The sequence below is a fragment of the Physeter macrocephalus genome, chromosome 4 (assembly GCF_002837175.3).
Source record: "Physeter macrocephalus isolate SW-GA chromosome 4, ASM283717v5, whole genome shotgun sequence".
Classification (NCBI taxonomy): Eukaryota; Metazoa; Chordata; class Mammalia; order Artiodactyla; family Physeteridae; genus Physeter; species Physeter macrocephalus.
The window spans coordinates 85,032,738-85,047,279 of NC_041217.1; the positions used below are offsets into that span (position 1 = coordinate 85,032,738).

A 14,542-nucleotide genomic window follows, 5' to 3' on the forward strand; every position below is an offset into this window, starting at 1 on the left:
ATGATACATTAAACAAGATGGACTTAATTGATATTTATAGGACATTCCATCCAAAAACAACAGAATACACTTTCTTCTCAAGTACTCATGAAACATTCTCCAGGATAGATCATATCTTGGGTCACAAATCAAGCCTTGGTAAATTTAAGAAAATTGAAATCTTATCAAGTATCTTTTCCGACCACTATGTTATGAGACTAGATATCAATTACAGGAAAAAATCTGTAAAAAATACAAACTCATGGAGGCTAAACAATACGCTACTAAATAGCCAAGACATCACTGAAGAAATCAAAGAGGAAACAAAAAAATACGTAGAAACAAATGACAATGAAAACACGACTACCCAAAACCTATGGGATACAGCAAAAGCAGTTCTAAGACAGAAGTTTACAGCAATACAATCCTACCTCAAGAAACAAGAAACACCTCAAATCAACAACCTAACCTTACACTTAAAACAATTAGAGAAAGAAGAAAAAAAACCCCCAAAGTTAGCAGAAGGAAAGAAATCATAAAGATCAGATCAGAAATAAATGAAAAAGAAATGAATGAAACGACAGCAAAGATCAATAAAACTAAAAGCTGGTTCTTTTTTATCCCAGGAATGCAAGGATTCTTCAGTATACCCATATCAATCAATGTGATACACCGTATTAACAAACTGAAGGATAAAAACCATATGATCATCTCAATAGGTGCAGAAAAAGCTTTCAAGAAAATTCGTCATTTATGATAAAAAAAACACTCCAGAAAGTAGGCATAGAGGGAACTTACCTCAACATAATAATGACCATATATGACAAACCCACAGCCAACATCATTCTCAATGGTGAGAAACTGAAGCCATTTCCACTAAGATCAGGAACAAGACAAGGTTCCCACTCTCACCACTATTATTCAACATAGTTTTGGAAGTCTTAGCCACAGCAATCAGAGATTAAAAAGAAATAAAAGGAATCCAAATTGGAAAAGAAGTAAAACTGTCACTGTTTGCAGATGACATGATACTATACATAGAGAATCCTAAAGATGCTACTAGAAAACTACGAGAGCTAATCAATGAATTTGATAAAGTAGCACGATACAAGATTAATGCACAAGTATCTCTTGCATTCCTATACACTAATCATGAAAAATCTGAAAGAGAAATTAAGGAAATACTCCCATTTACCATTGCAACAAAAAGAATAAAATACCTAGGAATAAACTTACCTAGGTTTGTAGGAGACAAAAGACCTACATGCAGAAAACTGTAAGACACTGATGAAAGAAATTAAAGATGATACAAACAGATGGAGAGATATACCATGTTCTTGGATTGGAAGAATCAACATTGTGAAAATGACTATGCTACCCAAAGCAATCTACAGATTCAGTGCAATCCCCATCAAACCACCAAAGGGATTTTTCACAGAACTAGAACAAAAAATTTCACAGTTTGTATGGAAACACAGAAGACTCCGAATAGCCAAAGCAATCTTCAGAAAGAAAAACGGAGCTGGAGGAATCTGGCTCCTTGACTTTTCAGACTATACTACAAAGCTACAGTAATCAAGACACTATGGTATTGGCACAAAAACAGAAATACAGATCAATGGAACAGGATAGAAAGCCCAGAGATAAACCCACGCACATATGGTCACCTTCTTTTTTTCCTTTTTTTTTTTTTGGTCACCTTATCTTTGATAAAGGAGGCAAGAATATACAGTGGAGAAAAGACAGCCTCTTCAATAAGTTGTGCTGGGAAAACTGGACAGCTACATGTAAAAGAATGAAATTAGAACACTCCCTAACACCACACACTGGGAAAACTGGGCAGCTACATGTAAAAGAATGAAATTAGAAGACTCCCTAACACCATACACAAAAATAAATTCACAATGGGTTAAAGACCTACATGTAAGGCCAGACACTATCAAACTCTTAGAGGAAAACATAGGCAGAACACTCTATGACATAAATCACAGCAAGATCCTTTTTGACCCATCTCCTAGAGAAATGGAAATAAAAACAAAAATAAACAAATGGGACCTAATGAAACTTAAAAGCTTTTGCACAGCAAAGGAAACCATAAACAAGATGAAAAGACAACCCTCAGAATGGGAGAAAATATTTGCAAACGAAGCAAATGACAAAGGATTAATCTCCAAAATTTACAAGCAGCTCTTGCAGCTCAATATCAAAAAAACAAAGAATCCAATCCAATCCACACTTGTACCACAATGTTCACTGCAGCTCTATTTACAATAGCCAGGACATGGAAGCAACCTAAGTGTCCATCGAAAGATGAATGGATGGAGATGATGGATGGATGGAGAAGATGTGGCACATATATACAATATACAATGGAATATTACTCAGCCATAAAGAGAAATGAAACTGAGTTATTTGTAATGAGGTGGATGGACCTAGAGTCTGTCATACAGAGTGAAGTAAGTCAGAAAGAGAAAAACAAATACCATATGCTAACACATATATATGGAATCTAAAAAAAAAAAAGCGTTCTGAAGGACCTAGGGGCAGGACAGGAATAAAGATGCAGATGTAGACAATGGACCTGAGGACACAGATAGGGGGAAGGGTAAGCTGAGATGAAGTGAGAGAGCGGCACTGACATATATACACTACCAAATGTAAAACAGATAGCTACCGGGAAGCAGCCGCATAGAACAGTGAGATCAGCTAGGTGCTTTGTGACCACCTAGAGGGGTGGGATAGGGAGGGTGGGAGGGAGATACAAGAGGGAGGGGACATGGGGACATATGTATACATATAGCTAAAGTAAAGATGTTAAAAAAATGAGAGTCGACACCTACTTCATACCATACACAAAAAGAAGGATGAATCACTAACCTAAAAATATATTTGAATGGCCAAAAAGTACATGAAAAAGTGATAACTCATTAGTGATCAGGGAGATGTAAATTAAAACAATAAGATAGTACTATACAGCCATTAAAAAGGCTAAAATTTAAGACTGACAACATCAAATGTTATAAAGGATATGGAGTAACTAGAATGCTTACATTGCTGGTGGGAGTATAAATGGTAGAACTATTTTGGAAATTAATCTGGAAGTTTCTCATAAAGTTAGAAAATGCCTACCTGCTATTCCACTTCTAAGTATTTGTCTAAAAGAAATGAAAACATATATCCACAAAGACTTTTACACAATTATCCAGAGTAGCTTTATTCATAATGGCTCCATACTGGAAACAATCAAATATCAATCACTAGAAGAACAGATAAGTAAAATGTGATGCATTCATGAAACGGAATACTATTCAGCAATAAAAAGGGACAAATTACTGATATATACAATGACACTGATGAACCTGAAAATCATTATATCGAACAAAAAAGTGCCAAACATAAAAGAATACATTCTCTGTGACTCTGTTCTAATGGGCAAAACTAATCTATGGTGAAGAAAATCAGAACAGTGGTTACATCTGGATATAGGGGGGTACAAATGACCAGGGAGGGGCATAAGATAACTTTTTGGTGTGATGAGAATGTTTATGTCTTGATAGGAGTGTAGGTCAAATGGAGTGGCATTTGTCAAAACTTATTGACGTGAACACTTAAGATCTGTGCATTTCACTATATCTAAAATATATCTCTAGTTTAAAAACATAAATATATATAGTGAGAGTTAAAGGAAAATTGAGTTATATGTAACATATGCTTTATATATTGTCTTTCAGAAACATGGGAAGTTCAAATCAAAGTAATTTTAATAGTAATAACAACAAGGGGAAGCAACAAGGAAGGTGTTCACACTGGAGTGCTCATTACTTACTGAGCAGTGTGCTCAGTGCTTTACATAGCTCATCTCATCCTAGCAGCATTCCTCTGCAGGTAGACAGCACTGTATCTCCATTTTACAGAAGAAACTGAACATTAACATGTGACTTTCCCAAGGTCACAAAGCCAGTTAAGAAGTGGAGAAGAACAGTAAATGGTATATAGTAAGTACTGAATATGTTAACTGAATGAGTAATACACATAAACAGATATTCCCCAGGACTTCATAGCAATGACTTTCAATTTAGTAGGTCTTGATCAGTAGCTTAAAAATGAAATAGAACAGAATTGAAAACACTGTAGAGCACTGAATGCTGTGAGTACTATTTCAAGAAACTTTTCTTCTGGGATAAGAATATAGGTGTGTGTATATCTGTGTGTGTATGTGCACATGTTGGTGTGTCCCTGGGGTCACAACGCAAAGTCTATTTTTTACTATGTGTCCCTGCCAAAAATGTTTGAAAAACAGTAGAAAGAATGAAGAACCTAAGAAGTATGACTCCTGAATCTATAATTTAAAATAGTTTAAGCTATAATAAACATGTGAATTCTAATAGAAGTAATAAGGAATCAGGATTAGTATTTTAAACTAATGAATGTTATAAAAGCCTACAGACCAGGAGAAGTTTGGCCTAACATCAAATATACAAAATGTTAAAAAAAAAAAAAAAAAAAAAGTCTGTGTTACCAGGGTTAGACAATCAAAAATAGCACTGGAGAAGCCTGAGAAGATTTTCTGGATGTATGGCTGATTCACAGGGGCACATGCTTTGAATGCTTATATTGAATACTTAATGTTTGCTGGGTACTATATATGCTAAGTGATGTGGGGTAATGTTAGGGGGATATAGATTTGACTAAATTGCTGCTCTCAAGGAGCTTAAAATTTGCCAGACAAGTTTAAGGCCTAAGAGCAGAAAAAAACCAAGCTGCTTCTGTGTATTTAAATGTATTCTAAACAATACCATTAATGTTTAGAGGAACACCAAGTACAATTTGTTTGATCAGAACTTTCTAAGACTCAGCCCTTACACTCATAAGGAATAGGAAGGAAAAGGCCAACCCTGGAAGTGGGTGGGTTCTGGCAGATAAATGGGACTATTAGCAATTTAATGAATCACAGGAAACACCATGAGGTTGAGGGGGCACAATCCAAAAACTGTCTCTAAAGTGTTACAGAAGGAGACCCAGACCGCAGACTGTAACTATGTGATACTTTAAGTGACTATGAACTTGAAAATCATCTTTATTAGAGATGTGCTCTGGCTCTTTTACTCACTATGTATTAACAGACAGTGTAGAAACTAAGTTCAGTGTTAAAATAGTAAAAAAGAGCTTACTAAATAAGATGAGAAAGGGTGTCTTCTTCCTCTAGTTAGGGGATTCTGAGGAGGGAGGATTTGAAGCTGTATAATTGTGGGATATAGGTCTTAACTCTAAAAATTTGTTTGAAGCAAGATTCTTAAATTACAAACACAGACTGATACTACAAGGAAGCACGGCAAGAAACAAGCTGCTTAAATGTAAGGCCTTGGGAAAAGGGTTCTTACTTGGCTGAGAAGTAAAAGTGTTCACAATTAAGTGTACCAAGTAAACAGGAATAAGAAGCTTGTGGGGGAGAAGAGGGTCAAGGGGAGTGTAGAGACAGGGAAGAATGAAAAAAGGGGACCAGTATGGTTTGAGAACCACAACGCAGTGAGAACAAGACATCAGGGCAGGCAGACGGAAGCAAGGACAATGCTAATTATAAATCCTAACAAGCTCCATGTCACAAGTCAGAGGATGGGAAGATGGCAATTTCTACTGTCACTGCAGCCTTATGTAGAGGGAGGTAGCTAGCTATTCAACCAGCAGTCATACAGGTGGCTTGGGACTCCAGTCAGGGAAGGATCCCTTTTCTTTAGAGAACAGAATGGGGAGAGGGGTAAAAAAGCCAAGACTGAAAAGTGAAAGGTGGGCTGTAAGTGCATTGTAGGGTGTTTAATGATAATTTAAAATGTGAACTGGTAATGTTCATCACTACGGTAAAGCACTGAATATATGCTGAAACTGTGCATGTGAAAGTTGATCACTGCTACTATTAATTCCAAGTAATTCCAACCCAAAAATGCCTTCATCTTCATGATAAAAGTCCACTGAAGGGGATTAGAATATGCCTGGATCAGAAGAACAGGAGATCTTTGTTTGGAGATATACGAGCCCTTCCTTTTTGCTTTATTTTATTTATTTATTTATTTTATTTATTTTTTTTTGTGGTACGCGGGCCTCTCACTGCTGTGGCCTCTCTGGTTGCGGAGCACAGGCTCCGGACGCACAGGCTCAGCGGCCATGGCTCATGGGCCTATCCGCTCCGCGGCATGTGGGATCTTCCCGGACCGGGGCACGAACCCATGTCCCCTGCATTGGCAGGCGGACTCGCAACCACTGTGCCACCAGGGAAACCCCCTTTTTATTTTAAAAAGGGGTGATACCATTAGGAAACTTTAAATGTCACCAAAGACAAGAATGGGATAACCTAGACCCTTTCCTCATTTTAATCCCATAAGGAACAGGAAAACTGGCTCTATTCTAAACCTCTAAGACTTTGTTTTAGCGCTCTTTTCCTTTAATGATTTCTAGGTCTGCTGTGTAGATGATAGTCATTCGTCCCACTGATGAAGGATACTGTGAGGAAGGGAAGGACAAGAAACTGAAAGGAAGATTTTAAAGAGAAAAGAACCCAGAGCTATCAATTTGGAAAGCAGAGAAATGGGGGATAATGAAGATTTTGTGAAAGCCAAAAACAAAAACACTGGAGAAACAGGGGATAAAGAAATATATTCTGAAAGATAGAGAAAGGACGTGTAATGTAGACAGATGCCCACAGGGGTCCTTAGCTGAAAAGTGTGGGGAACAATATTTTTTGTAAATATATCTAGATAGATGAAGAAAGATAAGCAACACGGTACTCTTAAAAAGTACTAAAAAAAAAAGTACTAACTATTTTCTCTGATGCTCTCAAAACTCTCCTTACTAACCTCTTAGGGAATGCAGATTTCAATCTGATAGGAAAGGACACTGAGGTAAAATGTCAGTTGATTTTTTTGTTTTTTAGTTGAATACAGATACATAGTGAAAAAAGGTGCATATCCTAATTATTTGTGATCCATTACTAAAAATATGGAAACAAACACAAAGCAATAATTTCCTGTCTGAAGAATAAATTGTTCTTTCTTAGTACAAGGGTGAGATAAATAATGTCACTGAGTGGGAATTATCAGCAATAGTAAAATTATGAAACTTATCAACCGAAAAAAAATGCACAATGTGAGAGTTGCGAGTTAAATTTTATTTGGGGCAAACTGAGGACTACAGCCTGGGAGACAGCCTCTCAGATAGCTCTGAAGAAATGCTCCGAAGAGATAAGTGGGAAGGTCATATATATATTTTGGTGAAGGGGAATACGTGCAATCAAGCACACATTTTGGCAGAAGGTTGCTTCTAGTCACAGAGGAGCAGATGTCTCCATTACTGATTTCAGTGCTTTTCTAGATATGAGAAAATGCAAGAAATTGGGCTTGTAAAATTTTCTCCTGAAAATATCTACCTGAAGGCCTGTTCTGCCAGTTTCTTCCAGGGCACAGAGTGCCTCATTCCTGAGCTCTGCCCTGCACTCCTTTCAGGGTGTGCTGAAGGTCAGCAAATGCAGTGGCTAGTGACTTCATTCTTGTAGAACCAGATGGCAAGTGACAAGTTTTAGTTGGCAAACTATATTACTATAGGTAAGTCTCTCTTCTCAAAAATATGAATTAATAAATGGCAACCTATTTTTTTTGGCCTTTGTTCTTACATTTATTTTTTTTAAACATCTTTATTGGAGTATAATTGCTTTACAATGTTGTGTTAGTTTCTGCTGTATAACAAACTGAATTAGCTATATGTATACATATATCTCCATATCCCCTCCCTCTTGTGCCTCCCTCCCACCCTCCTTATCCCACCCCTCTAGGTGGTCACAAAGCACCGAGCTCATCACCTTGTGCTATGCAGCTGCTTCCCACTATCTATTTTACATTTGGTAGTGTATATATGTCAACACTACTCTCTCACTTCGTCCTAGCTTGCCCTTCCCCCTCCCCGTGTCCTCAAGTCCATTCTCTACGTCTGTGTCTTTATTCCTGTCCTTCCCCTAGGTTCTTCAGAACCTTTTTTTTTCTTTAGATTCCATATATATGTGTTAGCATACGGTATTTGTTTTTCTCTTTCTGACTTCACTCTGTATGACAGACTCTAGGTCCATCCACCTCACTACAAATAACTCAATTTCATTTCTTTTTATGGCTGAGTAATATTCCATTGTAAATATGTGCCACATGTTCTTTATCCATTCATCTTGCGATGGACACTTAGGCTGCTTCCATGTCCTGGCTATTGTAAACAGTGCTGCAGTGAACGTTGTGGTACATGTCTCTTTTTGAATTATGGTTTTCTCATGGTATAATGGCAACCTATTTTTTGAGGCTTGAATACATTCAAGTTAAACTTAAAGGGCCTTAACTTATGCTCTCGGATGACAAATATTTCTCAAGAACTTACCAGGTTCTAGATATCTGGGATGCAATGCAGCAAGATAAACAAAGTACCTGCCCCTCATGAAGCTTATATTTACTGAAAAAAAGAAATATGAAATATAAAGAAAAGAGAGATGAAAATATATAATCTGTGAAGCGTATCAGCACAATAGACAAATTATAACTAATCTAGTACAAAGAAAAAGAGAAATCACGTTAAGTATGATTCAACTGTACAAAAATTTATTAGGTATGCTTATATGAGAAGTTCTATACATGAAGTTTCAAATCAGTAAGAAGAGACTTCTGAATTAAATAATAACACTATCTCTTACTCATTTCTACCAATGAATTCAGTCTTTGGTTGAACAGAGAACATGTTAGGTATTGAATTAAATTAAAAAACTTTTTTGGAACTTATGCATGTCTTAGCACTCATTGGGTGAAGTTGATTTTTGAGGCAGAAAATAGTTTTTGTTGTTCTTGTTGTTTTTTTAAATAAATTTATTTATTTTTGGCTGCATATCAGCTATACGTACACATATATCCCCATATCCCCACCCTCTTGCATCTTCCTCCCACCCTCCCTATCCCACCCCTCTAGGTGATCACAGGCACCAAGCTGATCTCCCCATGTGATGCACCTGCTTCCCACTAGCTATCTATTTTACATTGGTAGTGTATATATGTCAATGCTTCTCTCTTACTTCGTTCTAGCTTGCCCTTCCCCCTCCCCGTGTCCTCAAGTCCATTCTCTACGTCTGTGTCTTTATTCCTGTCCTTCCCCTAGGTTCTTCAGAACCTTTTTTTTTCTTTAGATTCCATATATATGTGTTAGCATACGGTATTTGTTTTTCTCTTTCTGACTTCACTCTGTATGACAGACTCTAGGTCCATCCACCTCACTACAAATAACTCAATTTCATTTCTTTTTATGGCTGAGTAATATTCCATTGTAAATATGTGCCACATGTTCTTTATCCATTCATCTTGCGATGGACACTTAGGCTGCTTCCATGTCCTGGCTATTGTAAACAGTGCTGCAGTGAACGTTGTGGTACATGTCTCTTTTTGAATTATGGTTTTCTCATGGTATAATGGCAACCTATTTTTTGAGGCTTGAATACATTCAAGTTAAACTTAAAGGGCCTTAACTTATGCTCTCGGATGACAAATATTTCTCAAGAACTTACCAGGTTCTAGATATCTGGGATGCAATGCAGCAAGATAAACAAAGTACCTGCCCCTCATGAAGCTTATATTTACTGAAAAAAAGAAATATGAAATATAAAGAAAAGAGAGATGAAAATATATAATCTGTGAAGCGTATCAGCACAATAGACAAATTATAACTAATCTAGTACAAAGAAAAAGAGAAATCACGTTAAGTATGATTCAACTGTACAAAAATTTATTAGGTATGCTTATATGAGAAGTTCTATACATGAAGTTTCAAATCAGTAAGAAGAGACTTCTGAATTAAATAATAACACTATCTCTTACTCATTTCTACCAATGAATTCAGTCTTTGGTTGAACAGAGAACATGTTAGGTATTGAATTAAATTAAAAAACTTTTTTGGAACTTATGCATGTCTTAGCACTCATTGGGTGAAGTTGATTTTTGAGGCAGAAAATAGTTTTTGTTGTTCTTGTTGTTTTTTTAAATAAATTTATTTATTTTTGGCTGCATTGGATCTTTGTTGCTGCGTGTGGGCTTTCTCTAGTTGCGTCAAGCGGGGGCTACTCTTCGTTGTGGTGCGCGGGCTTCTCATTGCAGTGGCTTCTCTTGTTGTGGAACATGGGCTCTAGGCACGTGGGCTTCAGTAGTTGTGGCGCATGGGCTCAGCAGTTTTGGCTCGCAAGCTCTACAGCGTAGGCTCAGTAGTTGTGGTGCATGGACTTAGTTGCTCCGCAGCATGTGGGATCTTCCCGGACCAGGGCTCAAACCCCAGTCCCCTGCATGGGCAGGCGGATTCTTAACCACTGCCCCTTGTTGTTGTTAAATGATGAAATGTTATGAACTACATACATGAAACTGAAGACAAGAAAAATACTTTGAAGGGCTGTAGGTCTCTTGCTATGATAATAAAATTTCCTAAAATTTTAATCATGTGGCTTCTCATACGTATGTTGTCAGCTTTACTTAATTTGAGTCCATGACCTGTGAAAGAATCTACTCTGGAAGAATAACTTTTAGGTATCCTGCACAAAGGCAGAATTTGAAAATTAGTCAGAAATTTAGTCTGCTTTTTTGGGGAGAAAATCAGTGATATAGAGGTAGCAAGCTCATGCTTTCCCTAGGCATGCTATACTTGTCTCTAACTCCCTTAACTATATATTCGAATTAACACAGACTTCTGTGAGAAGTATAAACTATCTAGAAGATCGATAAAAAGTAAATGTTGTTCTTAACTCCTTGCCATCCCATTGTTCACACTATACTTCTTACAAATATAATTTTTATTTTAATTTCATCATTAGTGAATGACTATTTTCTCATAAAATTTTAATTCCATAGATAAAGCTGAAGTCCTTCCTAAACATAACCCAATCTCTCTTTCTTTTCCAAAGGTTCTTAGTATGATGGGCATCCTTCCAGACCTTTTCCAAGCACAGATGTATATGTAGGGATGTGTGTGTGTGTGTGTGTGTGTGTGTGTGTATGTGTGTAATTATAGAGATATTATTTTCTGTAAAACTGTTTTGCAACTTGTTTTCACTTATTGTGTCTTAGAGAACTTTCTAAGTCAGTAAGTACATAGCTTTTTTTCCTCTTTTTTAAAAAAAGCAATTACATAATATTCCATAATAAGGATGTACCAGTTACACACATATACTTTACTGATGGATATTTTAGGCTGTTTATAGTTTTCAAATACTGTATTAAACACTACTGCAATGAGCATCCTTGTGCAGATACAAGAATAGTTTGGTGGAATAGATTTACTGCTGCGCTTTTCTAAGGAAATAATTTCCTATATGATAAAATTCTCAGCTTGATTCTATAAATGCTCCTCTTCCATAAAGATTTTCAGTGAACACACAAGATGGTTTCCTCCTATTCTTTCAAGTTACTCTGACAACTAGCTGAACTGAAATACTAAACGATGGACCACAGGCTTAAACTTTAGAAGCAACCTCTTTGTCTTTGTTTCTTTTCTCTTTATGGGGGCAACTAGAAATAACCTCTGATTAATCCCAAATCACAAGGCTAACACATGCAAGGAAGACACAATAAGAGGAAGTCAAAATAACAGGAATAAGCTGTTTCCCTTTTTTATTTGTTTTAGTTTCAGGCTGAAAAATGCAATGAAATTCCCCACTGCTGTACTCTTTACTGAAGCTTTCCCCAACTGCTAGAGAACTGTATATTCTCTAAATAGGTAGCATTTTACAATCTGAATTCCCCCTTTCTTTCCTCAAAGACCTAAGAAAAACAGCCCACAGGAAGATGCCAGTTAAATGATAAATGTGCTTATTTTTCTGGCACCTTTACTCTTAAACCCCCTAAATGCCACAATTTGTAATGTAAATGATGACGTGATAAAAAGCTATGTCTTATTTTTTCATTTACTATTATTTTAGAGAATAGCAAATAGCTGATCAGACAATTACTGAGTTCATTGTTATATGAGGCCCAATGTTTTTCTGAATGCAACAAAGATACTTAATTACTTAAGAATGTAGTCTTCCTTTTTACAGATACCCAACTTATAAACATCCCATACATATGACCAGCCTTTCCTGCTTCTTTTGGCTCTTTTTGTGCCAGAGTACCCTACCACCAAACCTGGTACTTTCCTTTCACTAATTTCATTCCCTTCCCAGGGCAGACCATTTTGGGAGCTCCTACCATTCTCAAGGGAACCACGTCAAGGGGAAGGAAGGAAGAGGCTTTGTGAGATGTATTTCTGGCTTCACCAGTTACAACTTAATACTGTTTCTTTTTTCTTTTACTGTGCACACTGTTCTGTACCTTATTTTTTACCTTACTATATGCTGGAGAATGTTATACATAAAGATCTAGCTCTCATAAAGATCTTCTCTTTAAGGGTTGCATAGTATTCTACTGTACAATATACCATAATTTACTGACCAGAACCCTAACACGTAAGTTGTTTTCAGCATTTTGCTGCTATGACAATGCTGCAATAAATATCCTTACACTTACACTTTATTGTATAGGTCTAAGTACATCTATAGCAAAAATTTCTAGATGTGGATCATGAAACTAGGTTACTTGGGGTCACAGTCAGCATTTACAGAAAAATAAAGTACAAAAGAAAATAGTGTAGTATAGCATGGTATAGTGTAAATATTATACAGGGTATAATAAAACATACAGTGTACATTTTAGTGAAATTTTTGTTTTAGTTAATATATGTATGTGGGTGTGTTTGTGTGTCCTGGATTGTGGCAAAATGGTGAAATGTATTTAATAAAATGTTTGGAGGATGTGGGGAAGGTGCCTACGCTAACCCTACAGTCGAGTCGCGGAATTGCCTGGGTCTGCCTCTCAGTTCAACCAGCCGTTATGTCCTCTCCATGACCTCCTCCAGCTGGATTTTAGCTTGGACAAACCACTCTCCCTGCCCCACTGTTGGTCCACCACTGGAAAGAATAATTACTGTGTGGCTGACAAAGTCTTGGTGCTCCGGCCAGGTGTCAGGCCTGTGCCTCTGAGGTGGGAGAGCTGAGTTCAGGACATTGATCCACCAGAGACCTCCTGGCTCCATGTAGTATCAAACGGCGAAAGCTCTCCCAGAGATCTCCATCTCAACGCTAAGACCCATCTCCACTCAACAACAAGCAAGCTCCAGTGCTGGACACCCTATGCCAAACAACTAGCAAGACAGGAATACAACACCACCCATTAGCAGAAGGCTGCCTACAATCATAATAAGGTCACAGACACCCCAAAACACACCACTGGATGCGGTCCTGCACACCAGAAAGACAAGATCCAGCCTCATCCACCAGAACACAGGCACTAGTCCCCTCCACCAGGAAGCCTACACAACCCACTGAACCAACCTTACCCACTGGCGGCAGACACCAAAAACAATGGGAACTACAAACCTGCAGCCTGTGAAAAGGAGACCCCGAACACAGTAAGTTAAGCAAAATGAGAAGACAGAGAAACACACAGCAGTTGAAGGAGCAAGGTAAAAACCCACCAGACCAAAAAAATGAAGAGGAAAGAGGCAGTGTACCTGAAAAAGAATTCAGAGTAATGATAGTAAAGATGACCCAAAATCCAGGAAATAGAATGGAGAAAATACATAAAACATTCAACAAGGACCTAGAAGAACTAAAGAGCAAACCATCAATGATGAACAACACAGTAAATGAAATTAAAAATTCTCTAGAAGGAATCAATAGCAGAATAACTGAGGCAGAAGAACGAATAAGTGACATGGAAGATAAAATAGTGGAAATAACTACTGCAGAGCAGAATAAAAAAAAAGAATGATAAGAATTGAGGACAGTCTCAGAGACCTCTGGAACAAAATTAAACGCACCAGCATTCGAATTATAGGGGTCCCAGAAGGAGAAGAGAAAAACAAAGGGACTGAGAAAATATTTGAAGAGATTATAGTTGAAAACTTCCCTAATATAGGAAAGGAAATAGTCAATCAAGTCCAGGAAGCACGGAGAGTCCCATACAGGATAAATCCAAGGAGAAATACGCCAAAACATATATTAATCAAACTACCAAAAATTAAATACAAAGAAAAAATATTAAAAGCACCAAATAACTTACAAGGGAATCCCCATAAGGATAACAGCTGATCTTTCAGCAGAAACTCTGCAAGCCAGAAGAGAGTGGCAGGACATATTTAAAGGGATGAAAGGGAAAAACCTATAACCAAGACTACTCTACCCACAAGGATCTCATGTAGATTCGACGGAGAAATTAAAACCTTTACAGACAAGCAAAAGCTAAGAGAATTCAGCACCACCAAACCAGCTTTACAACAAATGCTAAAGGAACTTCTCTAGGCAGGAAACAGAAGAGAAGGAAAAGGCCTACAATAACAACCCAAAACAAATAAGAAAATGGGAATAGGAACATACATATCGATAATTACCTTAAATGTAAATGGATTAAATGCTCCCACCAAAAGACACAGACTGGCTGAATGGATACAAAAACAAGACCTGTATCTATGCTGTCTA

At 37.3% G+C, this 14,542-nt stretch overlaps 1 protein-coding gene across 5 annotated transcripts in view; it reads right to left on the bottom strand.

Moving 5' to 3' along the window:
- CTTNBP2NL (CTTNBP2 N-terminal like) overlaps nucleotides 1-14,542 on the bottom strand; it is a 64,152-nt gene that overhangs the window by 16,804 nt on the left and 32,806 nt on the right. Inside the window, exon 1 of one of the 5 annotated variants that reach the window (XM_024119615.3) lies at nucleotides 8,386-8,526. The exons of the other annotated variants lie outside the window; for them this stretch is intronic. The gene's annotated coding sequence lies outside the window, so the exon portion shown is untranslated. Of the gene's footprint in view, nucleotides 1-8,385; nucleotides 8,527-14,542 lie in introns of those variants that run through there. 5 annotated transcript variants of the gene reach the window in all.